Source organism: Pecten maximus, chromosome 13 (assembly GCF_902652985.1).
Source record: "Pecten maximus chromosome 13, xPecMax1.1, whole genome shotgun sequence".
Classification (NCBI taxonomy): domain Eukaryota; kingdom Metazoa; phylum Mollusca; class Bivalvia; order Pectinida; family Pectinidae; genus Pecten; species Pecten maximus.
In genome coordinates, this window is record NC_047027.1 from 30517973 (window position 1) to 30544854 (window position 26882).

The window sequence follows — 26882 nt, forward strand, 5'->3', positions numbered from 1 at the left end:
GTACGGTAAAGTCTTGTAATACTTACAATTGTACAAACCGTGTACAGTGAAGTTGCATGATGCACCGTGTATAACATTCTTTCTGACAGAATATTTTTTGACATGACTGACATAGATGCTGTTTAATAGCAAGTAATGTCTAAAAGTAAACCAGGGAATGATCGAACATGGAGCTGATTATATATAAATATGATGAAATAAAATTTTAGGGGAATCCTCTGATGACGGTCAACAGCTATCACAAGCTTTCAAGTGTTTCCTGACCTTTAACCTAATGACCTTTTGGACTTAACCTTTGACACCTGCAATCCTACACTCATCAGGTAAGGAATCTGATATATTTCATGAAGATATGCTTGCTCGGGGAAAAAACTAAAAGAAGCAAAATGATGTATCGTTTTTGTGAATCTCTAAAATTATTCTAAGAAACCTTTCACAGCCAGATTATACTTGTGGGGAAAATGCTCTAAATATATCTCATACAGAAGTGAGAGTTTTTCGCAATCGTGATTGGCGACCAAAATTACATGTACATAAATTGATAGATGTGTGAAACTGTTTTATGCAAGTATTTCAGGTATTCAATGTGCCAGCAATCATGAACACAGGGATACATATGAAAACATGTAGTCCCCATGTGTACACATTTACATTAAAGAAAATAATTCCATGGAAGTGGATGTGTGACATGCACAGAAAGTTGGGTGATTACATGACCTGTATAGGTCAATATAAACAAGCTTCGTAAAAGAATTGAAAAGATTTTTTTTTACATAACCCAAATGATATTCATGAAACAAAACCGTTTGCAAATCAACTGATCCATACATTTTCAGAGCAAAATCAGAAACACAGACTTATTGTAGTCCCGGTCGATACATACACTGCAGTATCAAACTGGTTTCTAGTTTCTGGAGATAAACTTAAAGTAAGCCTGGTCAACAGACTCTTATTGAATTTACAAGTCATCAATTTAAGATTATATTACTATATTGAGTACACTACATTCCATATATTTGATGTGTACAGGAAGTCATTAGTTATAATTGTTCAAGGTGATTCAACACTCTTCGTACACACAAGGCCATATATACCATCAAATTGAAATAATTTGTTAATTAGAGAAGAATAGATGTTTCTTGGTTTTTATGATAATCTTGGAAAAATCAACACACTAGAATTTTATCAGACATACCGGTAGTGTTAAATTCAGAGGGAGAAGCAAACATTAGTACTTTGAAGCAGAAGCAATGTAGAATACAATCTCGGATAACTTTAATTTATCAACGGAAATAATATTCATTATTATATAATATAATCTGATCAGATATCTTTGTGTACCTCCGACAATTATATTGATTCTAATATTTCATAACATCAATTATAATGTTTTTTTCATTAATATGAAATTTGCATTATATTGAGAACATAAGGTAGTTAAACTCTTTATGATATGGCCTAGAAAGAGTCTCCAAGAATATGTAGCAATAGTCGTAGATGCAACAACTTTCAACAAAGGAGTAAGTATGATTACAGGGATATGAAATTGTACTTAGACCACAGCTGAGTCTTCCAGTCAAGTAATTTAAGATTTCTTGTAAATAATTACTCAAAATGAGTATATGTTCATTTGAGCATTTTATGAATTATTGTTACATAATTAATGAGTGAGGTTTCTGATGTGTGACTTGACTGTGATCTAAGTACAATGTCATACCTGTAGGTATCAACACAAAAGTATTAGGTTCAGGTAAATTAACGAGAGAACTGATGATTACATACCTGGGGTGGTAGTGGTAGTGATTGCTAAATAAAACATTTAAATAAAATGCATGAAAAAACCCCATAAATTTATGGTTCAGGCGAGGATGATTGACATGTATCTTTATAGAAGAGGACGATTGACAGGTAGCTTTATAGGAGAGAATGATTGACAGGTATCTTTAAAGGGAGCGTGATCGACATGTATCGTTATAGAAGAGGACGATTGACAGGTATCTTTGTAGGAGAGGATGATTGGCAGGTACCTTTATAGGAGAGGATGATTGACATGTATATTTATAGGAGAGGATGATTGACACGTTTCTTTATAGGAGAGAATGATTGACATGTATCTTTATATGAGAGAATGATTGACAGGTATCTTTATATGAGAGAATGATTGACATGTACATTTATAGGAGAGGATGATTGACGGGTTTCTTTATAGGGGAGAATGATTGACATGTATCTTTACAGGAGAGGATGATTGACATGTATCTTTATAGGACAGGATGATTGACATGTATCTTTATAGGAGAGGATGATTGACAGGTATCTTAATAGGCGAGGATGATGGACATGTATCTTTATAGGAGAGGATGATTGACAGGTATCTTTATAGGAGAGGATGAGTTGACATGTATCTTTATAGGAGAGGATGATTGACAGGTATCTATAAAGGAGGATGATTGACAGGTATCTTAAGATTAGAGAATGATTGCCAGGTATCTTTATAGGAGAGGATGATTGCCAGGTATCTTTATAGGAGAGGATGATTGACAGGTATCTTTATAGGAGAGGATGATTGACAGGTATCTTTATAGGAGTGGATGATTGACAGGTATCTTTATAGGAGAGGACGATTGACAGGTGCCTTTATAGGAGAGAATTATTGACATGTATCTTTATAGGAGAGGATGATTGACAGGTATCTTTAGGGACCATGGAACCAAATCAAAAATAGAATGTGGGTTTTCCCCGTTTGGGCAGAAGATTTAATAGGAAGGTGAATACATCGGGGCCTACTGATTGGATATTAAGATGAGAGAAGTTTCCAAAGTTTGAATATGTGGGTCGGGCAATACATATAGATGTAAAATATATAGAAAAACAGTTATTTTTTTGCTAGCCTGTTTTTGTCAGGGGGAGGTAAGTAAGTGTGTATTTTGTTATTAATTTAGATGAATTTTTGGTGCTGATTTCAATACAAGATGGCAGCCCCCATATAAAAAAAAGTTCAAATTGGTAGAATTTTTTATAATTCCATTTAGAGGTTTCCGAGATGACATACTTCAAAATTATTGCTACTGGACCAGTGTTGAAAACTCCATTTAAGCAGTACAGTGATAAACGTTAACATTACCGTCTATGGGAAATCATTTGGTTCCGTGGTCCCTATAGGGAGCTACCGGATTTGACATTTTATGCCGCTCAGCGTCCCTGGACACCAGATTACGGGACCGATCTGAACATATTCGGCTGGTATTTTCATCATGGAGATATTTTGGCAGAATTTAAGCAGGAAATTAGATTCTGAGCTTGTTTATAATGAAAATATGGGCCTGTGTACAGTGTAAAGGGGGCCATAGACCAGGTTAATAGGAAAATATAGTATTTATTTCAATGGTAGCTGTATAACGCGTGTTTCGTAGTCCCGTGGTGTGTCTGGTTGTTCTGTAGTCAGTACCCCGGTTCGATTTTTGGTGTTTTTTCTGGTTGTACTCTTGACTCTAGCCCGGTTCGGTGTTCGGTGATGTGATTGGTTGTTCTGTTGTCACTACCCCGGTTCGATTTCTGGTGGTTATTTTGGTAGTTTTGTTGTCCCTAGCCCGGCCCACTGTCCTGTGTGTGTGTTTGACTCAATTATATACAAAAATGCTCTTGTCCAAATTTTTTTAAGATAAAGGCGAGAAATAAGGGGGGTGGGGAGATAGCATGGAGTTATCTGCCCTTGATCTTCAGGGTATTTCTTATTTGTTTATATTTTTCAGTAGTACAATATCAATACTCTTATATGACCAAAAGACATCTATCTGGATTTAAAATTCAGCAAGATATTTCTATTTTAACTAAAAATTTGTTTCAATTTTTATGTCCTTTTCTAATACGAATCTCCATCTCCGGTACCAATAGAAGACTTGACCTACCAGCCCAAGACTTGCAGCCAGCCACTTCCTATTTGGACATCATACCCTATGGTCCTATCCTGTCCCAGAAAAGTTAAATTTGGAAAATGTGTACGATTCTATAGGGACCATGGAACCAAATCAAAAATAGAATGTGGGTTTTCCCCGTTTGGGCAGAAGATTTAATAGGAAGGTGAATACATCGGGGCCTACTGATTGGATATTAAGATGAGAGAAGTTTCCAAAGTTTAAATATGTGGGTCGGGCAATACATATAGATGTAAAATATATAGAAAAACAGTTATTTTTTTGCTAGCCTGTTTTTGTCAGGGGGAGGTAAGTAAGTGTGTATTTTGTTATTAATTTAGATGAATTTTTGGTGCTGATTTCAATACAAGATGGCAGCCCCCATATAAAAAAAGTTCAAATTGGTAGAATTTTTTATAATTCCATTTAGAGGTTTCCGAGATGACATACTTCAAAATTATTGCTACTGGACCAGTGTTGAAAACTCCATTTAAGCAGTACAGTGATAAACGTTAACATTACCGTCTATGGGAAATCATTTGGTTCCGTGGTCCCTTTATAGGAGAGGATGAGTTTATCTTAGGTTTACCACCTGGGTATTACCAAAGTCACACTCTTAATATTCTAAATGTTGCAGGCCTTACTATATATTACAAAGACCTTAGTATTACCAATCCAAGGTCACTCTTAGTATTCTCAATGTTGCAGGCCTTACAATTTATTACCAAAACCTTAGTATTTCCAATGTCACAAATCGAATGCACATTAGAATTTAGGAAGTTTAAAGCATAATAGCAATTCAGTAAACAGAATACAAAAAAAATCAGTAAACAACAGAATAAATAAATAAAAAAAAACATCTTTCATGTGCTGAAATAAAAACTGAAACCATAATAAATAAAAAAAAGTATTCAATTACAATATATAGATATATATGTATTATATATCTACCAGTATATAAATTAAGTCAAATGACTTGTGAGGACCTACTTGAGATTGGAGAGGAAGTTGTTGGGCCTGTCAATTGTATTGGAAATTAAAGATCCAGTTATTCGGAAATAATATAACAGCATGTTGCCATGGATACTAGTGATTTATATATATATATATAGCGCAACTTTATTAATCAAACCTTTCCTTAGAACATTTATCAGTTATATAGTTATAACAGCTAAAATATCACCAATCGTGTCACAATAAATAGCATAATACATGTACCAAGGTTACAACCAGAGCAATGCCAAGGTCACAATCTAACTTCAGAGCTGTCGAGGTCACATCCTTAGTATTGCCAAGGTCACGATTTAACGTCAGTGCTATAAAGGTCACATCATTAGTATTGCCAAGGTCACATTCTAACCTCAGTGCTATCAAGGTCACATCCCTAGTATTGCCAAGGTCATAACCTAACATCAGAGCTGCCAAGGTCACATCCTTACTATTGCCAAGATTCCAATCTAACCTCAGTGTTTCCAAGGTCACATTCCTGGTATTGCCAAGGTCACGATCTAAGTTTAGGCCAAAACCAAAATATTGTACTGCTCACTAATACATGCTACCTTTCTGCATTACTTTATTCATTATCTGATGTTTGACAACCATGTTGTAAAGGTTATTATAAACAAGCATCTTTAAAGAGGAAAAGATCTTTTTCTTTTTTACATGACCCAAATAATAAAGATATTCATGAAACAAACCGTTTGCAAATCAACTGATCCAAACATTTTCAGAGCAAAACCAGAAACAAAGATTCATTGTAGTCCGGTCAATACATACACTGAAGCATCAAACTAGTTTCTTGTTTCCGGAGATATACTTGCAACATATTTCAACAAAGGAGAAAAGTATAATTACCAGGATTTGACAAATTGTACTAAGACCACAGCCCTCTTAAAAAACATACTTTGAATGAATATATGTTCATTTGAATATTTTATAAATGTCTTGTCTGTGTTCTAAGTACAATGCCATACCTGTAGGTATCAACACAAAAGTATACAAAGGTTCAGGTAAGTTAACGAGGAACTGATGATAACCTACCTGGAGTGGTAGTGGAAGTGGTAGAGGTAGTGGTAGTGATTGATAAATTAAACATTTAGATAAAATGCATGAAATATCATAAATCGATGGTTCAGGAGAGCATGATTGACAGGTATCTTTATAGGAGAGGATTATTGACATGTGTCTTTGTAGGAGAGGATGATTGACAGGTATCTTTATAGGAGAGGATGATTGACAGGTATCTTTATAGGATAGAATGATTGACATGTATCTTTATAGGAGAGGATGATTGACAAGTATCTTTATAGGAGAGGATGATTGACAGGTATCTTTATAGGAGAGGGTGATTGACAGGTATATTTATAGGAGAGTATGATTGACGGGTATCTTTATAGGAGAGGATGATTGACAGGTATCTGTATATGAGAGGATGATTGACAGGTATCTTTATAGGAGAGGATGATTGACAGGTATCTTTATTAGAGAAGATGATTGACAGGTATCTTTATATGAGAGGATGATTGACAGGTATCTTTATAGGAGAGGATGATTGACAGGTATCTTTATTAGAGAAGATGATTGACAGGTATCTTTATTAGAGAAGATGATTGACATGTATCTTAATAACAGTTTTTCTTAAGGTCACACCCTTATAATTCTTAATGTTGCAGGCCTTATTTATTAATTAATTAGTATATATAACCGAAGTCACAGACATTAGTATTTCTAATGTCACATAGCTATAGGCCTTCGTATTAGTAAATATAAACAAATGCCATCTGTTGATAAGAGAAGAATATATATATTTGTTTTCATGATAATCTTATACAGATCAACACACTTGTATTTTATCAGACACAGGGATGAAATTAGAGGGAGAAGCAAACATTTTAACTTTAATGCAAAAGTATAATATATTACTCGACAATAACATTTGATTGCATTGATCATAAATGTTTTCTTTGATATGAGGTTTGCATTATATTGAGAACATAATGTAATTAATCAAAGATTATTATTAAATGATCCTCATCATAATTTTACGTACTCGCTACTTTTCAAACTCTTCATCCAAAATCTTTTCATTACATATGTCTATTGTTCAAAGTGATGCAGAAAAGCTGTGGCGGCTTTAATATCCTTCAAGGGCATACAGCATACGTGTACATTATGTGGGGTAGTGGGACCTAAATACAAAAATTTTGATAAAATGTATAAAAATAATCATAAATTTCTACTCCGTTTAGACCAAAATATCATTGTTTAATCTGGTCAAATAGGAAAAAAAAACTTAAAATCTACACAATTTTCCGAGTTCTGACTTGTGCTTTCCTCTGAAGTTATATTATCACTCCTGAAATTTAGTCCTCTTTTGTCAGGGGAGGTAGGGCTTAAAATCAGTAGACTAGCTGTTGTCTCATTGTTGTCATGATATCGGGCTGCAATGGTGCAACAGGATATCTTAATACATTTCTCAAATATCCATGGATTGCTCTTATCACCTTGTGGATAGGAAACCCATCAAGACCAGTCCTGACCAAACCTTGTTCCGTTACAACGGGTAGAGTTTTCCGACATATAAGCGGTACTAAGGAACCTTTCATACACGGTATATTTGCTCATTATCTAGTATTGTTTTGTGTACCGGGTTTTCAAGATTAATAATTATCGACATTGTTTGGATTTCTGTATGTAAGATGTCTGTAACTACATTTTAAAATGATTATGAAAGTCTGAAATGCATCAAGCTAATAGCTTGACTTCTACTGTGTCCCTGCCTTATGTATTCATAGTAGATATTGCGTTCTGGCCCTAACCAAGCAGCAAATCAGATGTGTATTTGATCTCCTTTTTTGAAGAGCTCTCAAGGGGAGACTATAACTCTGAAATGTGTATTAGTTAAAAGATGCGTCTACATATGAAAACATCTATATAGACAAAACGCATTAGGATAATCATGAGGTGATAATCTTTATTCTTATTTCTTCTTAATCAGTTGATGACTTTAATAATAAGCCAAAACAGGAAAAGAAATTACATAAATCTATAGTCATTAAATGTCTCCTATCATTCCCCGCTAAATATAGTAACAAAGACCTTGATCTTGACCCAAAAATGCTGAAACTCGAACTTGATCTGTAGCTACTCAAACTGAAGATAATACCAACTTTCACCAAGATACCATGAAGTAAGGCTGAGAAAAGTGCTGAAAACTGAGTGAACAGACTGAAATACGAACATACAGCACACTAATTGGGAGAAAACCTATAGTCCCTCCTCGGTAGGAGACTTATTAGTTAGTGCAGATGTTCAAGTATCTCCATTTCCATGTTATGATGTAGCCACCAGACCAAAGAACACTGATGTATATTCCATTTTAGAAATAGCCGCTCCACAGAATAACAGTGGTGACATGATACCAATAATATGAGCAAGGTCCTTATCTCAATAAGCAAAATTTCGAAGAAAAATAAACAAGTTCGGAACATTACACACAATTCATTTTCTGTATCCTTGTACTAAGGAAGGGAGAGTTTCCTTTATCTAGGAATCAAGGGTCTCCTGTATGTAGGAAGTGAAGATCCCCTGTATCTTGGAATCAAGGATCCCCTGTATCTAGGAATCAAGGGTCTCCTGTATCTAGAAAGTGAAGATCCTCTGTATCTAGGAAGTGAAGATCCCCTGTATTTAGGAAAGGAAGATCCCCTGTATCTAGGAAGTGAGGATTCCCTGTATCTAGGAAGTGATGATTCCCTGTATCTAGGAAGTGAAGATCCCCTGTATCTAGGAAGTGAAGATCCCCTGTATCTAGGAAGTGAAGATCCCCTGTATCTAGGAATCAAGGGTCCCCTGTATCTTGGAATCAAGGGTCTCCTGTATCTAGGAATCAAGAATCCCCTGTATCTAGGAAGTGAAGATCCCCTGTATCTAGGAAGTGAAGATCCCCTGTATCTAGGAAGTGAAGATCCCCTGTATCTAGGAAGTGAAGATCCCCTGTATCTAGGAATCAAGGGTCCCCTGTATCTTGGAATCAAGGGTCTCCTGTATCTAGGAATCAAGAATCCCCTGTATCTAGGAAGTGAAGATCCCCTGTATCTAGGAAGTGAAGATCCCCTGTATCTGTACGAGTTGAGGGTACAGATACAGGAGGTAAATCTAGTTCTGATTGATGTAGACAACATGAGTCAAAATATGTGTTGTTTAATTAAGAAATTAGGTATACAGGAATACACCTATGAGGAAGTACAATGTATCAATTATTTGACATATACGTGCCAATCACTGTAAGTATCAAACATTTCAATCCAGGTAGAAGGGGCTTTGACTTTTATACCAGGAAATCAGATCCAGACCAACCAATCATAATGAGACAAAATCAGCAGCTGAGATCCTTTAGGCATAAAATTGGACATAGGGTTCTACAGATCTAGGTCAAATGTCAAATAGCCTATTTTTAATTGAAATTCATCTTCTAATACACCACAGACCAAAAAAACTTCTGTTTAATTATTTATTAATATCTAGCTTTGATTTCTAGATTAATTTAACAATCATATATAAATCCTTTAATCTTAAGTAACAAACATAATCTGCCATTCATTAGTCAACAGAAATATACGATATTCAAAATAAAATATGTATATATATAAACCTATCAACAAAAGCTCAATAAAATATGCTTGTGATTATGTTTTATATTAATTCAATGAATCATTCACAAAACAAAGGATTCCCCTCAACACATACTTGACAAATTGGATAGATATATCTGGCAGTTTTCTCATTCTTTAGTCAATTAAGCACAAAATTCCAATAAACACGGAAGAAAAACATTCCTAGTTTTGAATATTCTTAACAATGCTGACAATTTCTGCATTGAAAAATAAGCAAATTCTAGCAATACACAGAACATGTCCATGCGTCCCCCCTCCTTCTCACACACATTAAAAAGAGGCAGGACCTTGACCCCAAAACCCTAAAACTTCAACTTGTCCGAGATATTACGATTCTTTATCATTGTGTGAAGTTTGATCATAATCACGCAAGGAATGAAGGTGCTAGAGTGCTGACAAACTTTGGCGTTACAAACAGCCTTAGTTAAACCACCTGAACTAAGGGACTCGATCCCTCTCATAAGTGAACAATAGTTTCTCCTCCCAATGTTATTTACTAAACTAGTTACCTGAACCTGGATTAAGAGACCACCTGTCATATATATACTGCCTCCCTTTGGCAGATCACATATCACAGGAAATCAATTGCATATAAAAATATTAATCAGTTACATTTAATTAGTTACTGGTTGACCGACTACACGACTCCGCATATCTAAGTAGGATAAATATTAACACATTAGCACCTTAATTGTGGACAAATTTAAGGTCATTGCTGACCACATAAGCTACATTTCAATATATACATTGTACATTTTTGAACATTTATCATATAAATTGTCCTTATGAAGAATGATAAAAATCTTTGTTAATGATATTGTAAACTTCATCAAATGATTCAACAACATTAACACCTCTATGTTTTTCAAATACAAATCGCTATATAACTGTAAATGTCAACCTTTCATTCTGTTCATGATGAAGAAATTGTCACAACATGTACCTGAAAAGTACCTTTTTTCCCATTCTGTAATCACATTCCTGTAACTCAACAAATCAAATATATTTGATGCAAAGGCAAAGGATTATCTTGATTAATTTAGAATTTACACATGTGGATTTTAAGACAACTGATCCAGCGGAATGTCTATACTTGTGTTCGAAACACATACCCAGGTACGTAAAATACGAAAACCACATATGGTAAGAAGACATCACATATCTGTTCCGTCATGACGCATGGAAGGGTTTGAACGTCCACCATTTTCATGATTGTTCAAGTTCATATCGTCCACATTATATTTGTCCTCATTGTCTTTTCGTCTTCCGCATGCAGTAACCATGCCGACAACAACAGCAGACACTGACGGTTACTACCACCAAGAGAACCACCACTACTACAATGATAATGTACATGTAGTAACATTTCCAACCGCAGGGAAGCCAGCTACATTTGGGTGACACACGGGGTTAGGGTGTACCGGTGGAATACAACCCAAAACACCCAGTTAGACATAGGCATCAAGCATGTCTAATCTATGCTAATATTAATTATCATAATTTTCAATGACTTAAGTGTTTATTTTTCGTACAAAAGTCACCAAACTACAGATGCAATTTAATGTTTAATCTAAACATATTTACTTATTGTAGAATTGCAGACAATGCCTATAACTTACTAACTTATATGAAAACAGATAACTGTTAAAATGCAAAATACAAAAAATCACGATAACTTAAGTATAATATACAAGAATAATTATGATCTAGGTCTTTGAAACAAACTTTTCCCTTGTATTGTTTTTAAATATGATGATCAAATGATTGATAGGCCTTAAAATACAGTAAGAACACAGGTGATTGCATTTTAAACTGATCAAAAAAGCATATGGTGGTATACAAACTATTAAATACAAAATAGCTGGATATTTACATATTTGACACACATCAAAACAAAATAACCCAAATGCAGACTAGTTTATTTGTTCCCATTTTGACTGGTCATGGTTATTCAGACCATCCTAAAAATATCAGCTTTGAACCCCATCTGTAATTGGTACAATCTGATTAGAAAAGATCATCATTATGCACTGCATTATGAAAATCTAATGGTGGCTAGTAAGCAGTCATGTTCAGCTGACCTCAGTGCATAGCATATAGGTCTACCACGGCATATTTTAGCCAATCAGAAAACATGTCTCAAATGCCTGTTCGGCACCATGTGTAAATTGAACGGGAGATTGAAATAGTGTTGAATTTTTTTTCATTTCCTTCCATGATATTGTCTGTTACAACAATCAAGACATTTAGGACACTCTGATATTAACTATTCATTAAAGACCATGACCATTAGGTTGCTGAAGGGATGCAGATTCTGGCAAAATGTTGCCAGTTGATCATGAGTTATGTTGGTGGAAAAATCATCGGAACATGACCCCTCAGTGGCTAACGTCAGATCTCCAAAGAGTATATAATAATGATCTGCACCTTAATCAATTCTCATTGGTAAAATAACTTCTGTTGTTGTAAACAAGCAAATTAAAAGGTTGAATGAACTAACTCCTTTCACTCTGCTGTTAGATGTTGCATTTTGTGTAGATAATGCAATGACATTACAGCAACTATGAATTTGAAACATGACCAAGTCCAACACATATCATTATCCAGATTAAGAAACTGTCAAAAACCAAATTAACAGCACTCAATGATAAAGAGTATCAATCAAAGGATGAAGATTATTAGATTCCAGGATAGCTTCGTCTGAGGAAGAGCATTAAAACATATTATCCATCTCATGTTTCCTACAAATTATTAATTACTTCAAATTGAAAATGAACAAAATAGATTTGCTGGCTTCCCTTCCTTAACATTCCTGCCAATTTTCAGCTCAATGATACCAGCGCAGATATGGAGAAGTTCAAAATGTGATTTTGAAGATAGTTTCTATGACAGCCATTTTAGATTTCGTGACTGATCCGAAACATAACAAAACATGGTCAGGTCCATCTCAGGATCATTTCAGGTAAGTTTGAGTTGAACCCCACTTGTGGAACTTGAAAAGAAGTTTAAAATGTGAAAGATGATGGATGAAGCACAAATCAAAGACTGCTAAGGTCATGCATACTGACCCTTCAGGTCATATGACCTAACAAGAAACGTTATAATGTTATAATGCCAATTAAGTTCTGTTATTTCTCCTTGCTCGGTCTTCTGTGTTGAAAGAGTTAATGGATGGATGACAGACCAAGGACAAAGGGAACTTAGAACAGATCAAATGGTGGCCTAAACATCTTAATCAATTTACTTTAGATTACTAACACGTCAGAAAGGACACTGAAAAGTGTCAGTCTGTTACCTCGAACTAAACCTTTGTTAACTTGATATCAAATCATTTCTTATTTCATCCAAATAATATGACAAGATTATGAAATCATGGTGAACTTTCCTGATTGGTGCTCATGAAGTAGCTTGTACACTAACTATATTTTCTTTTAAAAGTGGTTAGTATGATGTTTGACCATTTTACCTTGAATGATGGCCACCCAAATTTAATAGAAGCGACCTTTACTTGAGGAATTGTCTAATCGCTATTTAGGATCTACATATATCTATGAAAATGTGGCCTTTTAGCCTCAAACATGAGCGAAGGAACTTTATAAACCCCTATTGCACACTTGCAGTTCAGAATGTACCATGTACAATGTACTATAAATTCAGAAAGAAAAAACCTTTTGTAAGAGTTTAAGATGATGTATTTTGACAGTTTATTTCCAGTTTTATTTATAGCAACAACAATCTTGATCTTGAGAAATTTATCAATCCCTATTGTGCACCTGCAGCATTTCGTTGTGCATCATCATTTGAAATGTCAGAATCTGTGGCCTGGTTCTATAAGGGCTTAAGATGATGTATTTTTGACATATTCTCAGTTTTAGTTTTAGCAACAGTGATTTTAATCTTGACCTTAGAAATTGATAAACTCCTATTTACACATCTGCATTTTCAGAAAGTCTGGCTCTTTGTTATGGTCTTTTTAGATGTTGTATTTTTGACAGTTAACTCCTTGTTCTATATTTAGTAATAATAGCTACCTTGACAATGACACCAGGAACTTTTAAACCGCTATTGTACATCCTCACATAACAGTTTAACAATATTTGAAGTTTCAGAAATTTTGCCTTCTGGGTTGTGAGATAATATCCACAAATAAGTGTTGACAGATGGACATCATGTAAACACATGAAGATGGATCAGTTACAATAAATATTTGGACAAAAAGATGCTTAGCATATTATAATACACTTATCAACCAAGGAATCAGTGGGCAAACATCTAGACATTTGTTGCTTTTATATTTAAATACTCTGGACATAATGGAGAAAGTAATAATCTGTCATTGTCATGATTAATACCTATATGCAAATTATAAATGCACGGTCATCAGATTTTGTCAGATCTTCAGGTATTATCAGAGGGTCAAAGGCCCTGAAAACGTCAGGGTTAGGAAATTGTGAAATGAAATGGAGCAAACTTTTCATAGATCATAGGTGCTGGTGTGTATTGCCACCAAGTTTTGATATGAATCAAATGATGCGACGTATGGCTGATCAAAGTTTTGAAGAAATGTTCACAAGTCCTATAGAACATCGATTCTGAAACATCAGCAACATTTGACAAGCTGTCACTACTAGTCCTAGATGTTTCTACGTATCTAAGTATCTCAATTGATGCGTATTAGAGAATTGATCAATACTATGATCTAGTTCACACAATGGCAATTTCCCCACAGTATTAAAGTTATGAAATCATTCAATCACCTATAATGGGTGCAAACTAGAACAGGAACAGATATAAGTTTAAACTTGTTAGGCTACCCAAAATATAGACACTGACACAGAATCCAGTAGTACAACAATTAACTCACTGTTACTGGAAACTAGTGAGATAATAAAATGACAATAGAATGATGATATTTATGTTAAAGGCTAACAAGTTGTGACTTATATGTTAACCTGAGCGTGTGTAAAATATGACCAAGTCTACATCTCATTCTATCACAATCATGTCGATGTCTAACAACCTATAGCTATATAATAATATTTCCTACATTGTGAAGTCAAAAACATGGTCAATCTCTGTACAGGCACTCCTAACAATTAACATACACTGTCTTGAACGAGAGTATCAATGAATATTGGATTGGATATTGTCTGCTATGGGCAAATGAACATTCAATTAGTCTGAAATTGTTTCACTTACGCCATAATTGAAAATGCCTTACATATGGTTACTGACTTGAATAATTTTCGTATTTTTTCCCGATTGTACACGGGTAGCGATGAGAGAGTGTGGGGCGTTTTCGTTTCTCGGGTACAATTGTATGCCCTTATTGGGCGAGCTGTGACGAGGCGTTAACAATTAAAATTAAGCGACACTTGCATCCTCAGCCTCTGATGATGTAGAAGTGCAGTGATTCATAGACAACCAATCAAACGCCTGCCCTGCACTCTCGTTAATTGTACAACTATGCAACCATAAGCAATAATTATTCAGTTCCTTTTTTGTAACTTGACATTTCAACAGTAAAACTCATGCTAATTGTAAATTAAGAAACAGTAGTAGATATTAAGGATACACCAATTGTGACCAGCGAGCGTCATTACACTGGTAAAACAGGAACTATATACAACCGGGAAGGTACATAATTGGGATAGCTGTGATTGGCCAGATCAGTCTCAGCTCCCAAAAACTGTTCTCATTGACCACTTAAACGGCAGAGGACCCGAAAGGTCCTTGACGTTAAAAATACAGAGAACAAAGTGGAATGAATTAGATTGTACATCTTTTTCATATCTACATGATTTTTATGCTTCTAAATGACATTACTATTAGAGAAGTCCTTTCCAAACTGATCTTTGGTATCTGTATGGAAAATACGCCTTAGGATGGCCTTAAGTTGATATATTGGTTTTTGAAAATTTTTCATCTGGTACAATATGTTAAAACAAGGAAGTTTATACATGTAATGGGAAATATGCTTTAAAACAAAGCATTAAAATGTATTTGAATGTCAAGGTCAAAAACATTCTACATAAGAAGCACTGTCTGCAACATATCCACCATGAATATTGTAGGAAATACATCTGATATAAAACACTGAAATGTTACATAAATGAACAATCTGAGCTTAAGGACAAAAGGCCAATAAAGCAGTGCATTGCTCATCTGGATATTGTATTGATTATGGCAAAGCACTCTAAGTTTATTACAAATACATTTCCCATTGAAGAGAATTAAGAAGAATTTTAATGAATTTGCTTTATTGGCCCTGTACAAATTTAGTTCCCCTTCACCCATGGATGCTTCAGACCAAATAGGGACTAAAGACTTTCAATCCTATGGATTAAAATGGAGTAGGATTTTTTTTTTAAATGTTAAATTTCTCTTATTGGTTAAAAAAATTGGTTTTCCTTTAATCCTAGGATTCTTCATTAAAATCTCAGTCATTCATCAGATAAGTAGTGATTTTAAGGAAATGTTAATGGACAACCAATGACGTGGCTTTGCATCAGCTTCGGATAAGGTGAGCTATAATCTAAATGTGTCTCTGGGAAGAAGGACATCGGGAATGTCTTACACTCATTAGGAAATGGGCTAACACTCCAGCTTGGTCTGAATATGTAGGACATTTCTTCAGACAGCTGTATTAAATATAGTTATAATAATTTGTGTATATGTAATGAACCACAGCACTACTAACCTTGCACTGTTATATCTGTCCCATTGATGGTGATGTCTACTCCAATAGACAACCCGTCTAGCTTAACTGCTGCCTTGATATAGTATGTTGTACCAGCTGATAGAGTTGCCTCATATTGTGGTGTTATGACACAGGTATAACTGTTGGCATCTGGGTCAGTACACCCTGTGTTACCAGTAGAGGTACATGTTGATGTTGACGATGGAGCATTCTCCTCATTACCCCCTCCAGTCGGCTGGAATCAAGATATGTTAACTGTGAATATGACCCTGTGGCATATAACATACAAACACATAACAATGCCATCTTGAAATTACAAGAACTGTTGATAGGATGTTAAACAATACAAGTGGCCAAATGGGCCTGTATAGCTCACTTGCTTCTTAGCAGTAATTTATTGCAACATTATTAAGTTGATCTAGGTCATTTCATGCAAATCCCGAGCTTATTACCACTATATCATCATAACAAAATAAAAGTATCGGCTAGCTAGGTTTGTAGTTTTGATATTTTGTAGCCTTTCATCCAAGCAAGTACATTTTGTATATATATCCAGACTTCTGATTTCCTACTTTTTCCATGTTAGTCAGTCAACAATAACACGTAGATGATGGCTAGTAGATATTCGGCTCTACGTAAGTCCTGTTAATTAATTCAAATGTGGATATATATGGTTAGATCTAGAATTAGATGTTTGATCTACACCTGCAGGGCTACTACAGCAGCATATCAGGGCCAATATAAAAAGTATTTCGTGAACATACAATTAACTATTTTGTAGTAAAAGATAGTATTTTTAGACCACCTTAAACTCTTCAATGTGGAGGCGTCAATGTTAGAACACAGTTGACCCAAAGAGGAATTTCACCCAAATTAACGTTTCATGAATTAAAAATAGTTAGTTTTTCAATCGACCACCCTTTAAAACTAAATTTACAAATCAAATATTCACATTCTAATAAGTGGAATGCTTAAAAGGTCTTTAAAGAATTTAAACCACACATGTTAACGGTTATACATGCAATTAACTTGTAATGGGAGTGGATTTTGAGAGCTGCACTCCTTTGCAAGACAAAAAAAAGTATTTTTTGGTGTTTATAAAAGTGTTTTATGAAATTAAAAAGAAACTACTAGTGTTCAGTTGCATCTGATGTGTCAACAATGTAAGATTAATGTAGCCTGAAGGTTTTTTTATCTAGTTTTTAATGGGAGTGATGCGAGTGCTAAAATGTTTGAGTATTGAAAATAAGGCTTTCAATGTCTATATATTTATACATATACAAAACGGAGGCAATATCTGTTTGTGGGAACGCTGTCTGCTCTTCAGGATTTTACCTGTGAAATAACCAATTTCATTTTAACAGTAAACACACAGATTGAGTTAAGTACTCTAGAATATTTCTGTAAATTTAACTGTTGACAGAGTTTAATGTCTTAAAAGATCCGAAATATCTCTCAAGCCAAATTCACAGTACTATTGTTGTCTATTGCAAATTGGCGGGCATAACGACTTTGATTATGTCATATTGATAGACATGGCAGGTATAATTGTGTGTATGGGTATTTAGTATTGGAATGTATTATCATAACTTGTTGAAATGCACATTTGTATGTACTTTTGTAATAGTTATGAGTACAATATCCATGCACAAATATAAAATGTATGGAAGCCTATTGCTGTCGTATGCTGAGTTGAAATATATCAAAGCCCTGTAGTACCAAAATTCAAATATTTGGATTTTGTTACTTGTTATCATTTATTGGCGTATAATGGACCCCCACGAGATAATTACGTCAGATTGTTTATATTTTTAGAATATGACGCTTTATGTTAAATTATTGTTCCAATGATAGAACATGTCTAGAAGTTTAAAATGTGCTTTTCAAAACAGCTGCCATATTGGATGGAATGTCAAAGATTTTACGAGGCCCAAAATCAAAATAACACTTTGGCAGCCACCCTTCTTTAACATCCTTACCAATTTTCGTTTCAGAAAGGTAGGAGAAATTGTGTCTAATTTGTTCTGGTAAAGATTTTTTAGTAGTTTGGATGTATGATATGCTGTGATGATGATGTACATTTTGTATGACTTAGTGCTTTTTGCAAGGTTTGCAGTTGTTTACAAATATGAGAAAGTTTTAATTGTGATGGTGTACTATATGTAGTGAATACTGACTGAAATTGATTGTTTAGTGTCTCTGCTTGGGCTTTTGGTTGGCTGTATATTAATATGCCATTTTCTTCCAACACTGAAATGTTAATATTTTCTGCTGCTGGGTTAACTGGGTATAGGTCAGAGTTTTCAGTGTCAGATATGAAATATATATCATAATTCTTTTCAAGATATCGCAGAAAAATTTTTACTTTACAGTTTGAGTTTGATTGGCCCAAGGGATCTCAATTTATTGCATGGAAACCATTGTGCGGACGACGATTATACCGACACCATGCAACCACGCTGCCTACACTGAAGACGTCGACATAGTATACGTAATACCTATATGTCACCTTTTCAAGGCGACACAAAAGTTATAGAGGCCTTGCCAACCAAACCCCAACCCAAGATGTGCAAGTTTTTAAAATTGTATTTATACTATAAGATGTTGATTAGGCCTAGCAAACATCTAATTTAAGACCCCTAGTAACATCGAAAATGCAAATAGTTTACATCCGATAGAAAATTATAGACGTCAAGCCAACTCACCTGTAGCAATTTAAAAGAATATATCCCTAATGACTGGTGAGCAAATATCCTCCATTTATACAACACTTACCACGAAGGACAAGTCAAGTGAAACTGCTGGATATGCACACGTCACTGTGATGGTCAAACTTTGTGTGTTACTAGTACTGCTATCAGATGACAAGGTCAAAGAGGATAACGAATTACTTTCTGTTACCGTAGGAATGGCTGAAAAATAAAAGTTATTACATGTATCAGGTTTAGGTAATTTGATGAACATCAAAAGCAAGCATACTGAGTAGCTAGTCTTGCTAGCTAAATAGTACACTGTACACTAGAACTGTCACCAGGATTGCTGAGAATATCCCCGACAGCTTCCATGAGTCAGTTTACAATATGAAAATTCAACTTTCCTACAAAATCTTTTAAATATTCATTAACATCTGAGAGAATAAATAGCTGGACGAAATTGTGTTAATTTTTTTTACTTAAAAGGAACATATATCTCTTTGAAAAGCGGTAACAAGAGGCTCAGAGGGCCTGTATTGCTCACCTGGATAGTTCAGTAGTCATGGCAAAAATATTTTTAAGTTACATTACAATTATTTTTCTATCTAGTATATACTGCCATAGCATATGTAAAGTTGACAGACAGTGAGACACCAAAAGAAAGATGCTACACCAGTGCTTAATTCACCCAAGTCGTATATATGACCTGTTTGGAGATAAAACAAGAGGCCCATGGGCCTTAACGGTCACATGAGATTTGAAATACATTACATGTATTTCAGTTAATTTAATTGACCCTCTCTGGCCCCGCCAATCAGCCCCTGGGGGTCATTCAGGGCCAACATGTGCATGCAATCAAACTGTCATCCCATTCTGATAATGTTTACTAAGTTAGAATAAATTCCAATCGAAATGAAATAAATTACAGTCAAAAATGTGATTTCCCTATATAACCTATAGTAAAGTTTACCCCCTTCCCCAGGGGCAAACGTGAGACCTCTGGGTCATGAAATTCCCAATTTTGGTAAAGTACTTTAAGACCCGGTCCTTGAAGAGTGTTTGATTCCACCATATCTGAGAGTAGAGAAGAAGATTTTTGAAGTTTTAGTCAATTTGACCCATTTAGCCCCGCCCCTCAGGCCCCTGAGCAAGAGAATATCACCCAGCTTCCCCATCCTCCTTATTCTCCAGACTTTAGTCCATGTGACTCTTTTCTGTTTCCAAAAGTGAAAAAAAAAATGTTATCTGGGCGTCATTATGTTTCCAGAAGTGCTGTTGACAGTGCTGTATTTCAGTGTCTTAACAGTATACCAAGGGAAGACTATTCTTCGACGTTCCGGTCATGGATTTCACGATTACAAAAATGTATTGCTGCTAAGGGGGAATACTTTGAAGGATTAGATTAAACTTTAGATAATTGCATATGTTTGATTGAGTTTTATATGACTACTTGCAGAACTTTTTGATTGTCCCTCGTATATATCTAATTCTAAAGCTATCTTTACTGAAACTGAATGTTTAATTCCTAATAACCATAAGATTTGTACCTCTTTACTGTTGAATTATGATGTAAAAACTTTTTATCGACAGTCAGTACAGTGCACTGTGTAACATAAAATAAGGGCATACATGTACTTAACTTGTTGCATTCATGAATGAATGATCTTTCTTTATCTAAATCCATACTTACTGTAAACTGTAATGGTAATGTTTCCAGAGTCACTCCCATGTGAACTTGTCCAAACACCTTGATCTGTGGTCCGTGATACAGATGCTATACTGTATGTAGTTATTCCAGTTGTTAAATCCTGTGTTAAACCTGTAGTACATCGCCAACTTACTCCACCTAATGGTGCTTCACAACTTCCAGCTGTTGATCCATCAGGTCTATACAAAGTCACTGATGTATTGATATTTCCAATGTTGAGATGTATTTCTAAAGATTCACCTGATACTGCATAATTCTTACTCAAGGAAATACTATATCCTAGTGTTTGATCTGAAAAACAATTAAAAAAATTAATATAGTAAAGGATATGTTAATTTGGTGTCTTAAATATAGGATATTAAATTATCTTAGAAGACTTTTCCCCCTTTGGGCTTCATCCCTCAGGCCCCTAAAGCCAGCTGGGGGTCATTGATTGGTTTCCCTTCACCCACAGATGCTACAGACCAAAGGAATAGAGCCTAGATTTATAGCCAAAATATTGGCCTTGGTACAAAATTTTCAGTTATAGCTGAAATGTACTTGTAAAGATAATAAACAAGGAGGAAACAAAAGTACCACATACAGGGTGGAACAATATTAAAAAATGGATAGTGTTATATATTACAATGACAGATAGAAATTGTCTAATTTATCATATTTATGTTACGTAAATAAACACAACATCTAGATAACAGGATAAGTATATACATATATACAAAATGTATATTGTGATACATATGGTAACATCATCATGAGGCACCATTACATAATCAAAGGGCCAAAGGCCCTGAGAAACGTCAGGGTCTGATGTTATATAATAAGAAATTTGAAATTGGATTTTATAGTCAGACAGCTACATTTGTACTAGATGAAATGTCTTAATCTGGTTATTCCTATTCTATATAGACATTCATAACATATTTATCTACTGACAACTTTCCAATAGCTGAGTATAGTTCATTCCCTATTTCTTTAATGCTTGTGGAAGATTATTGATATACAAATGTACTTCTGAATCAGTAAAGCTGCTTGTAAACTTAAAAAAAAAAAATCAACTGAAGGACAAATTGTTCTGTTAACAGTTACATGTACAAACAGAGATAAAGATGTACACAGCCTAAGTTTTTTTCTATTTATACTATAAGATGTTAATTAGGCCTAGCAAACATCTATTTTAAGACCCCTAGTAACATCGAAAATGTAAATATTTTACCTCCGATAGAAAACTGTCGGTCACGTTGTCCGACGACATAAAAGGCCTACAGTTTTAACAAATAAGACGCCAGTACATCAGTCACGGATCATAATTGTTAGATTCTTTTCAAATAAACAAACACTAACCTTTTTAAATAAAGTTCTCATGAAAAATGGCAATGTAGTACTAGTGCTGTCACGTTTTAACAAGCCAAATTCCAATTTCAGGTTTTTCTTCTTTATTTTTCAATTCATCCAAACACACATATCCAATTAACACAATGATCTCCTTTCTAGTCTCCTCTATATTTCATCTCCAATATTCCATCACTTGTTGTTCTACATTCTCTGTTGTTCTCTACATTCTCCCTGTCCTTCCTTTCGCTCTATTCTCCTCCTTTCTCTTCTCTCTCCCTCCGGCTATGGCAGAGTTTCCTCCTTTTTCGTACATACATCTGACATACATATAATGATTCTCTGACCCTCAGAGAATCGAAGTCACCCCTTAGGCCACCTACCAATCCACAGGTTGACCTCTGAATCCCCAGTACTGTGTTTTTCTATCATCTTTAAACTTCATTCACAAAACCAATTCTGATATTCAAAATCTATGATCTAGCATCTCTAGATGACACACTCTAGTTTATAACCATATGAATTACATTTTACTCCAAACATTTCATATTAATTTAATTTAGACTTTTAAGTATTTTTAGATATCTCAAATGACGTATAAATCAATACAGTGCCCAAACTACTGCATTGTTTAAAATGATAACAAGAGGCCCGATGGGCCTGTATCGCTCACCCTCTACAGCAAATTTGCAGTTGATTGAGGTCATTTCTACACATACTATGCTGATAACAACTTTATTCAAATATCAGAGTAAGCTAGGTTTATTCATGTCAATATATTTTCTAGTCCTTCATTCAAGCATCCTATTGGCCCAATATCAAAGTCCATGGGCCTCTTTGTTATTGAGAAGAAGTCGTTTGAAGAGTATAGCCTATTTGACCAATGTGACCTTGAATGAAGGTCAATGTCATTTATTTGAACAAACGTTGTAGCCCTTTACCCAAGCATGCTACAGGCCTAATATGAAGCTCCTGGTTATTGAGAGGAAGTTGTTTAAATGAAAAAGTTGACGCCAGACGGCCGGACGGCTGGACGGCTGGACGACGGACGCTGCACCACGGCATAAGCTCACTTGCCCTTCGGGCAGGTGAGCTAAAAACAGTTCCATAAACTACATAACTTACACTAGACTGGCCACCAGACCCTAAGTTGTTTTTTTAAGAATTGCCAAGCTAAATTCTAATACCAGATTATCTGCCCCTAGTTTGAAACTTCTAGAATCAGACATATCCTAGGGATCAAAATCAATTTTATTTATAATTTTAATATTCTAGAGACAGGGGCCAGTCTAAACTTACACAATCAAATGATACCAACAGTATTGTTTAAATGATTATTATCAATTAGAAATGATAACTTTAATTCAAAAAACAAAAACAACTATTTATACAGGTAAAGTGTCAAGCCTATCTCTGTCTCTGTGTGGGGTGTCACCCATCTGACCATCATGAGGCTGGGCCAGTATGACACTTACCTACCCAACCCAAATCGCAATTAAGAGCATGCATTTACATAATCTACCTGGCTAACAGGATTTACACTACTATAGTAGTTTGTTACATACAAATAAATATGAAACTGGTCGCTGGTTTACTTGAATTATATATACCGGTAACCGCCATTTTGGCCGATTAGTGGTGATCACTGTTATTTTATACTGTGTGTGTTGGACAAGATGGTCCGGATAAACTTGTGTTTATTTCCACTTCCGGTTACATGTATATTAGGAATTGTACATTGTTTAACATTATATATCGGAATCACAATCATACAGAATGATACTACAATCACATGATTAGTCACGTGACATACAGCTGGAGTTATCCCGTGGAATATTTGATTGCAAAGCTATTTATAGAATTGTAAACATTTGGCTACGTAAACACGGTTGGTTTTAGGATTACATGAAATGTTCCTGCAGATGAATTCAGGATGAACATATGAGTCTAAAACATGTGGATAGTTTTTCTGTGGATGCATGTAAATTTCCACGACGATCAAACTGAATTTTTCACTTTCGGTTCCAAGGCAAGATTGACAGAGAACTATGTAATCCCATACCAATAAAATATTGTATATACTGGTGAGGAAAGTGTTTATATTTATAATCTAAAATAGTACTAGGCTAGAACACCAAACATTCATGTTTCATTTTAAATAATTTCAGTAAACGCGGGAAGTTAAATCGTGTCAATAATTGCTGTCAAAATAGGTACTATATAAAAAGGCTGCGGATGTATATCATTTGTATGACAGAAAAGAGGAATTGTCAGCCGGAAACAAAAGTGTGACTTACAAAATTTACCCACCACAACTATAACGGCAGGTGCCAAAGGCATCCTGACATTAAAATCTCGAGTTTTAGGGAAATAAGTAATGCAAATTCACCAACTCATTATGGTTTAATTCATCTAAAAAGCAAATCCAGTGATATCTTACAACCTAGAAATCACTACTCAGGTGCAATGTAACATAACTTGATAAACTAGAACCGTCGTCCAGAGGGCCAACTCATATCCCCGCTCTGCAACCCCCATCGTTACTATGTGTTAATTTATACAATAAACGAAATATATAGTTAAATCTCACTTAGTCGTATTCAGTTTTCTTGGTTACCCTAATTCTTTTTTATCTACATTATTGAATAAATTGTTGTACATGACATTATGAAATGATTTCACATAAGATAATCTTTTTAATTGATCAATTTATAACAAAGAAAAAAATAAAAAGGTTATGAGTGTGAAGTGTGAATGGGATTTATTCAAAAAATACGACGAGATATAGATTACGCACACCTACAATGTATAAGGATTATTGTCATGAAAAACTAAGTTCTGTGCCCTGGTTACCATGGTAACCATAAGAAGAGTAGACCAAAAAACTAAGTTCTGTACCCTGGTTACCATGGTAACCAAATAATTACGATGTTATATAGATTACGCACATCTACAAGGGTTATTGTCATAAAGTTTGGTTGAAATCGGATAAGTAGTTTAGGAGGAGTAGCCGATACATCGTTGCATCTATCTCATGGCTGATCATATATATATATATATATTAATATTGCACCAAATCATCATGCAGTTATGCACAAAAGTGTCTATAGCAGGTAGTACCAATGAATTATATCAAGCAAATATATGGCATAAAGGGAAGCATTTCGATCATCAACGGTCATCTGACAAACATTTACAGCAGGGACACCCTTGGGTGTCAATCCAGCATCATTATAATAAATTATCTATATGCAGCCAGTTATGTTTCAGATCAAATTTGATTTTTATCCATTTTGGCTTAAAGGAAGGACAGCATCTTAAAGCAATATTTCAGCCAAGTGCCCCTTTTTTGGGCCATGCCCTCTGTACCCATGGGTCGTATAAGCATAATTTATGATGTAGGATTGCCCTTCCACAATGATGTTTGCTGCTAAATATGGTTGTAATCAAATAAGGCATTCAGGAGGAGTAGCATTTTAAAGCAATATATAACCCAAGTTCTCCTTTTGGGGGCCCCGCCATTCTTTCCCTAGGGGTCGGACCCGACTCTTATATAAATCATGATTGCTGTCCGTTATGATATTTCAAACCGGTTGCAATCCATTGAGGTATTACAGTTGTGTGATCGCACAAAGTTCCAAAAACATCGTGTGCACATATGTGCGATTTAAATTTTGCAATAAATCTGGTTTTCACATGACGTGTAGAACTGTTCAAACCAAACATACAGTGAGCTGGAAAGTACCCCATAACTGGCATTTAAGAAAGATATTGATATTTAAGTGTAACCACCCTACTATATTGTAGGAAAATCCGGAAAATCACAAAATATGACTAATCAAGCCTTATAACTCCCGTGTCCTGCCTCACAAACAAACATGGAAATGGTGTCAAAACAAAATTCTGCCACTAGATTAAATATTGCACTATAAATGTATGCTAAAATTATGTCCATATCTGTAACAGCTAAATCAGGAAAAAATATCTAGCAACAGTCCTGAAATTTCAATATGTACTACATTCGTGTACAACGACCCGGAAGTATAATTGTGGTCTGAGGCCTGTATATATGTCAAATGTTGAAAAATAATTTGTTCATTAAGTATACAGTATTCTATGTTATTGATTAAGTTTAAAACCAAATTTGAAGTTATTCTGTTCAAAAATAAAAATTATATGGTCATTTTACTACCCCTACCCCTGGCCAGGGGCCAATTTTCACTAACTGAGCAGGGTCACCATGCAAACATTCCTGTTTTTCACACAATGATGATGGAATAGTTGCAATGAATTGATGACAATAACACACATTCAGCAGACAAACTTGTGTCATATTTTTATTATGCTCTTGAAAAAAATAAAGATGTTATAACATGTTAATTAAGAAAAACTTGAAAATTCAAGATTTAAAAAAAGATTTTTGTATATATTAGTGAATAACTTTTTTATTTGATGTCTCAGCCTGTCTAACTTTTTGCATTCTGAAAGACCAGTTTTTAAAGATAATATTTACATAGACACACTTGGGGGTCACTTAGTAGTAATCAGGTAATTAGTGGTCAAGGGTCCCTTGGGGGTACACTGTTCTGGAAGTCTACCTCAGAGTATCAAAGAGAACATAACTTGTACTGGCACCAAGCAATGTGACTGAATTTTCATGTCAAGTAATTCTGGGTAGTTACACAACATCTCACCATTTAAATTCTTGGCATAAATTCAAGTTTTCAATGAATTTTTTGAAAATTAAAATGGGATTTTACATTTTTTTAAGAAACAAATTTCATTTAAATGCTTAAAATGTGAAGTTAAATTCATTTTTCTAAAATCGTTACTTCAATTATATAAAGTGATACTAAAGCTGTA

General features: G+C 34.8%; 1 long non-coding RNA gene across 1 annotated transcript; it reads right to left on the minus strand.

The window, feature by feature from the left end:
• Window positions 1–1782: 1782 nt before the first annotated feature.
• LOC117341253 lies at window positions 1783–20823 on the minus strand. Its single transcript, XR_004535597.1, has 4 exons — window positions 20673–20823; window positions 19065–19201; window positions 16290–16524; window positions 1783–1806 (listed from the first exon to the last, which is right to left on the minus strand). It is a non-coding gene; the product is annotated as an uncharacterized LOC117341253 (long non-coding RNA).
• Window positions 20824–26882: the final 6059 nt, after the last annotated feature.